Below are 6,596 nucleotides of genomic sequence, written 5' to 3' on the forward strand. Positions count from 1 at the left end.
GCATTTCACTGACAAGCACTGTGCCAAAACCCGTTGCGAACATTGGAAATGTGAAGTTAAACTGGGGCAACAACAGTTTGCCACTGAAGCAGAAATGACTAAGTTCTGTTTTGGGACCTGACCCTTTGTCAGAACTCTCTCCTCAAAACATGAAACTGCGCTTTCTCACCTCAGGCACACTCACAGTGAATTTCCAATAATTTTTGGAGTTAAACCCAGAGTTAAATTGTGGCACTGGAGAGATTAGAAACACAACAGTGGCAAAATACTGCCAGTGCTGGAAATCTGAAATGAAAGTGGGAAAATGCTGGAGATATGTGGCACGGTGGCACAGTGATTAGCACGACTGCTTCACAATGCTAGGAACCTGGGTTCGATTCCCGGCTTGGGTCACTGTCTGTGTAGAATCTGCACATTCTCCCTGTGTCTGCGTGGGTTTCCTCCCACAGTCCGAAGATGTGCAGGTTAGGTGTTTTGGCCATGATAACTTGCCTCTTAGTGTCGGGGGAATAACTAGTGTAAATACATGGGTTATGGGGATAGGGCCTGGGTGGGATTGTGGTCAGTGCAGAGTTGATTGGCCAGACAGGCAATATTTGTGGGACAGAATTAACAATACGGGTTGTTGATATCAGAACTCATTAATATCAAACGTTTCTGCTCACTACACTAAGACCAAGCCATCTCTTTCTTCTCAAACCTGATTAACTTTGTGTTCTAACATTTTGAGACAAAAATATTTTTGCCTTAAACGTTTTAATTGCCGTTTCAGTTTTTAAACAGGAAATGAAAGTCCCGAGTGTAGCAGTCTCAGAATGATCGGGTTGTTTTGATAATTGAATGGAACTCAGGCAAACAGCTTTAAACTGCACTCAGGAGCAAAGATGCAAGTTGCTAACAAAATACTTCAAACAAAAAATTAACCATTAAGCAACAGGAAACTGTAAAAAAAAGATCAAAAATCAAGACAAGCTGACAAACAGCTACATTGCAGCACTAATTGGGTGGTTTGGCAGCATAGTGGGTTAGCACTGCTGCCTCATTGTGCCAAGGGCCTGGGTTCAATTCCCAGCTTGGGTCAATGTCTGTGTGGAGTTTGCACATTCTCCCTGTGTCTGCATGGGCTTCCTCTGGGTGCTCTCGTTTCCTCCCATAGTGTGAAAGACGTACTGTTTAGGTGCATTGAACCAAACAGGCGCCAGACTGTGGCAACGAGGGGATTTTCACAGTAACTTCATTGCAGTGTTACAGTAAGCCTACTTGTGACACTAATAAATAAACTTTAATATTCCCCAAATTTGTAGAAATATTCTTTCTAAAACAAGATCAACAAATAAATCCATGATGTGGAGATGCCAGCATTGGACTGGTGTGGACACAGTAAAAAGCCTCACAACACTAGGTTAAAGTCTAACTGGTCTATTTGGAATCACAAGCTTTTGGAGCACTGCTCCTTCATCAGATGAGTCAATCAGGTCCACTCGACAAAGGAGCAGCATCCTGAAAGCTTGTGATTCCAAATAAACCTGTTGGACTTTAACCTGGTGGTGAGACTCCTTACTGAACAAATAAATCTGCAGTGGAGAATTTAGGAGAGAGGAACATAAGGACAGAAGGCCATTCAGCCCCTTGAACTTACCCAATCATTTAATTAGCTCACTGTTGATCTGTATTTTGACTGCATTTATCTACTTGTTTCCATGTCCTTCAAACCCTTTTCTAACAAAAATCTATAAATCTCAGTTTTGAAATTTTCCCACAGCTGTTTTGTGGGTGAGAGACTTGTAGATTCCTATATCCCTTTGTGTTAAAGATTGTTCCTGACATCACTATGAAATAGCTCAAAATTTAAGGTTAGGGGCCCCCAGACTCTGACAAAAATATCTCTGTCTATCTGGCTCTAAAATATTTTAATAATTTCAACATTTTGATTTGCAAAGGTTAGAATGAGAAAGTGATGGGCAAGGTTTAAATTTGATTTGATTTATTATTGTCACATGTATTAACATACAGTGAAAAGTATTGTTTTTTGTGTGCTATACAGACAAAGCATACTGTTCATAGATAAGGAAAGCAGAGAGCACAGAATGTAGTGTTACAGTCATAGCTAGGGTGTAGAGAGAGATCAACTTAACGTGAGGTAGGTCCATTCAAAAGTCTGACGCCAGCAGGGAATAAGCTGTTCTTGAGTCGGTTGGTATGTGACCTTAAACTTTTGTATTCTTTTCCCAACAGAAGAAGGTGGAAGAGAGAATGTCCGGGGTGCGTAGAGTCCTGCTTTTCTGAGGCAGTAGGAAGTATAGACAGAATCAATGGATGGGAGGTTGGTTTGTGTGATGGACTAGGCTTCATTTGTGATCCTTTGTTGTTTGTTGCGATCTTGGGCAGAGCAGGAGCTATACCAAACTGTGATACAGTCAGAAAGAATACTTTCTATGGTGCATCTGTAAAAATTGGTCAGAGTCGTAATGGACATGCTAAATTTCCTTTGCCTCCTGAGAAAGTAGAGCTATTGGTGGGATTTCTTAACTATAGCATCGGCATGGGGGTCCAGGACAGGTCGTTGGTGAGCTGGACACTCAGAAACCTGAAGCTCTCGACAATTTCCACTTCATCCCCATTGATGTAGGCAGGGTCATGGCCTCACTATGTTTCCTGAAGTCGATGACAATCTCCTTTGTCTTGTTGACATTGAGGGAGAGATTATTGTCGCCACACCAGTTCACCAGATTCTCTATCTCATTCCCGTACTCTGTCTCATCATTGTTTGAGAACTGACACACTATGGTGGTGTCATCAGCCACTTGGAAATGGAGTTGGAGGGGAATTTGGCCACACAGGTATATATGGAGTATAGTAAGAGACTGAGAACACAGCCCTGTGGGGCACTGGTGTTGAGGATGATCGTGGAGGAGATGTTGTTGCCTATCCTCACTGATTGTGGTCTGTGAGTTAGGAAGTTCAGGGTCCAGTTGCAGAGGGTCAGGCCACAAGAGTTTGGAGATAGGTTTTGTAGGAATAATGGTGTTAAAGGCTGAGCTGTAACCAATAAATAGAAGTTTGACATAGATGTCCTTGTTATCTCGGTGTCCCAGGGTTGAGTGCGGGGCCGGGGAGATAGTGTCTGCTGTGGATCTGTTGCGGTGATAGGCGAACTGTAATGGGTCCAGGCAATCCGAGAGACTGGAATTGATACGTGCTGTGGACTAACCTTTCCAAGCACTTGATAATGATGAAAAGTCACAACTGATGAAAATGGAGGGGGGGATGGGGGTTGTGGAGGGGCGGGAGGGTATGAGATTAATTGAGAGGAGATTAAAAGTTTGAAGATTATTTGTTAGTCACAAGTAGGCTTACATTAACACTGCAATGAAATTACTTTGAAAATCCCCTATTCACCACACCCCTGCCCCTGTTTGGGTACACTGAGGGAGAATTTAGCACGGCCAATTCACCGAAGCAGCACATCTTCCAGACTGTGGGAGGAAACTAGAGAGCCTGGAACAACCCACGCAGACACGGGGGGAATGTGCAAACTCCATACAGACAGTGACTCACGCTGGCAAATGAACCCAGGTCCCTGGCGCTGTGAGGCAGCAGTGCTCATCACTGTGCCACTGACCTCTGAAACAGGACCTGCATCCCATACACGGAGAGGCTTTCCCATCCCTCTCTCTTAGTCATGGTCAAGATAGAAAAAAAATCTGGGCAGCTAATATACCCCCCCAACCCCTCAACCCCAAACCCCCCAACCCCTCAACCCCAAACCCCCCAACCCTTCAACCCCAAACCCCCCAACCCCTCAACCCCAAACCCCCCAACCCTTCAACCCCAAACCCCCCAACCCTTCAACCCCAAACCCCCCAACCCCTCAACCCCAAACCCCCCAACCCCTCAACCCCAAACCCCCCAACCCCTCAACCCCAAACCCCCCAACCCCTCAACCCCAAACCCCCCAACCCCTCAACCCCAAACCCCCCAAACCCTCAACCCCAAACCCCCCAACCCCTCAACCCCAAACCCCCCAACCCCTGAACCCCAAACCCTCAACCCCAAACCTCCCAACCCCTCGACCCCAAACCCCCAACCCCTCGACCCCAAACCCCTAACCCCTCAACCCCAAACCCCCCAACCCCCTGAACCCCAAACCCCCAACCCCTCAACCCCAAACCCCCCAACCCCTCAACCCCAAACCCCCCGACCCCTCAACCCCAAACCCCCAACCCCTCAACCACAAACCCCCAACCCCTCAACCCCAAACCCCCCAACCCCTCAACCCCAAACCCCCAACCCCTCAACCCCAAACCCCCCAACCCCTCAACCCCAAACCTCCCAACCCCTCAACCCCAAACCCCCCAACCCCTCAACCACAAACCCCCCAACCCCTCAACCACAAACCCCCCAACCCCTCAACCCCAAACCGCCAACCCTTCAACCCCAAACCCCCCAACCCCTCAACCACAAACCCCCCAACCCCTCAACCCCAAACCTCCCAACCCCTCAACCCCAAACCCCCCAACCCCTCAACCCCAAACCCCCCAACCCTCAACCACAAACCCCCCAACCCCTCAACCCCAAACCCCCCAACCCCTCAACCACAAACCCCCCAACCCTTCAACCCCAAACCTCCCAACCCCTCAACCCCAAACCCCCCAACTTTCAACCCCAAACCCCCCAACCTTCAACCCCAAACCCCCCAACCTTCAACCCCAAACCCCCCAACCCCTCAACCCCAAACCTCCCAACCCTTCAACCCCAAACCCCCCAACCCCTCAACCCCAAACCCCCCAACCCCTCAACCCCAAACCCCCCAACCCTTCAACCCCAAACCCCCCAACCCTTCAACCCCAAACCACCCAACCCCTCAACCCCAAACCCCCCAACCCGTCAACCCCAAACCCCCAACCCTCAACCCCAAACCCCCCAACCCTTCAACCCCACACCCCCCAACCCCTCAACCCCAAACCCCCCAACCCTTCAACCCCAAACCCCCCAACCCTTCAACCCCAAACCCCCCAACATTCAACCCCAAACCCCCCAACCCCTCAACCCCAAACCCCCCAACCCCTCAACCCCAAACCTCCCAAACCTTCAACCCCAAACCCCCCAACCTTTAACCCCAAACCCCCCAACTTTCAACCCCAAACCCCCCAACCCCTCAACCCCAAACCTCCCAACCCCTCAACCCCAAACCCCCCAACCCCTCAACCCCAAACCCCCCAACCCCTCAACCCCAAACCCCCCAAACCCTCAACCCCAAACCCCCCAACCCCTCAACCCCAAACCCCCCAACCCCTGAACCCCAAACCCTCAACCCCAAACCCCCCAACCCCTCAACCCCAAACCCCCCAACCCCTGAACCCCAAACCCCCAACCCCTCAACCCCAAACCCCCCAACCCCTCAACCCCAAACCCCCCGACCCCTCAACCCCAAACCCCCAACCCCTCAACCACAAACCCCCAACCCCTCAACCCCAAACCCCCCAACCCCTCAACCCCAAACCCCCAACCCCTCAACCCCAAACCCCCCAACCCCTCAACCCCAAACCTCCCAACCCCTCAACCCCAAACCCCCCAACCCCTCAACCACAAACCCCCCAACCCCTCAACCACAAACCCCCCAACCCCTCAACCCCAAACCGCCAACCCTTCAACCCCAAACCCCCCAACCCCTCAACCACAAACCCCCCAACCCCTCAACCCCAAACCTCCCAACCCCTCAACCCCAAACCCCCCAACCCCTCAACCCCAAACCCCCCAACCCCTCAACCACAAACCCCCCAACCCCTCAACCCCAAACCCCCCAACCCCTCAACCACAAACCCCCCAACCCTTCAACCCCAAACCTCCCAACCCCTCAACCCCAAACCCCCCAACTTTCAACCCCAAACCCCCCAACCTTCAACCCCAAACCCCCCAACCTTCAACCCCAAACCCCCCAACCCCTCAACCCCAAACCTCCCAACCCTTCAACCCCAAACCCCCCAACCCCTCAACCCCAAACCCCCCAACCCCTCAACCCCAAACCCCCCAACCCTTCAACCCCAAACCCCCCAACCCTTCAACCCCAAACCACCCAACCCCTCAACCCCAAACCCCCCAACCCGTCAACCCCAAACCCCCAACCCCTCAACCCCAAACCCCCCAACCCTTCAACCCCACACCCCCCAACCCCTCAACCCCAAACCCCCCAACCCTTCAACCCCAAACCCCCCAACCCTTCAACCCCAAACCCCCCAACATTCAACCCCAAACCCCCCAACCCCTCAACCCCAAACCCCCCAACCCCTCAACCCCAAACCTCCCAAACCTTCAACCCCAAACCCCCCAACCTTTAACCCCAAACCCCCCAACTTTCAACCCCAAACCCCCCAACTTTCAACCCCAAACCCCCCAACCCCTCAACCCCAAACCTCCCAACCCCTCAACCCCAAACCCCCCAACCCCTCAACCCCAAACCGCCCAACATTCAACCCCAAACCCCCCAACCGCTCAACCCCAAACCCCCAACCCCTCAACCCCAAACCTCCCAAACCTTCAACCCCAAACCCCCCAACCTTCAACCCCAAACCCCCCAACTTTCAACCCCAAACCCC

This window comes from Carcharhinus amblyrhynchos, chromosome 29, assembly GCF_965287045.1.
Source record: "Carcharhinus amblyrhynchos chromosome 29, sCarAmb.v2.hapA, whole genome shotgun sequence".
Classification (NCBI taxonomy): Eukaryota; Metazoa; Chordata; class Chondrichthyes; order Carcharhiniformes; family Carcharhinidae; genus Carcharhinus; species Carcharhinus amblyrhynchos.